Raw genomic sequence first — 574 nt, forward strand, 5'->3', positions numbered from 1 at the left:
GTATATGCTAGGCAAGTTGGAGATGGATTTGGCTAGCAAATGTGAACAAAGATCAAATTTGTTTGTGCTCAAAGGTCAATTTGAGTGAGAAAACTTAAGACAAAGGTCTGCACTAGTCACCTTGGAGTTTTAGAGGCATTTGAAGTTCCAAACAATGTTTACTTTACCTTGTAAAGGTGTTGAGTTGTAGCTCGCAGTGAACTCCCTATTTTGGAAATTTAATGACTTTTTGAATCCAAAATTGCTTTATGAACATGTCCATGCTTTGGAATCTTGTGAAAAGTGTTGAAAAAGTGTTTGGAGGTTGTTACATACTTTGGTTAAGTTTTCCATGAAGTCTAACCTTTCAACGTGCAGATAAAACAGTGAATTAGCAGTGACAGTGCATGTAACAGTCATTTTATTGCCTTTTTCAGATTGTATGGCAAATGTTTGATGTAATGTCATGCAGGGCAGAGTTGGAGAATAGTTCCAAATGATATGGTAGAGGTTCTAGAAGATTTTGGAAGCTTGGTTTGTGGTGTAGGAGAGACTTCCTATGTTGTATGAGCAAAACCCTCTCAAAACCCTACTT

The sequence above is a fragment of the Cryptomeria japonica genome, chromosome 8 (assembly GCF_030272615.1).
Source record: "Cryptomeria japonica chromosome 8, Sugi_1.0, whole genome shotgun sequence".
In the NCBI taxonomy this organism is placed as follows: domain Eukaryota; kingdom Viridiplantae; phylum Streptophyta; class Pinopsida; order Cupressales; family Cupressaceae; genus Cryptomeria; species Cryptomeria japonica.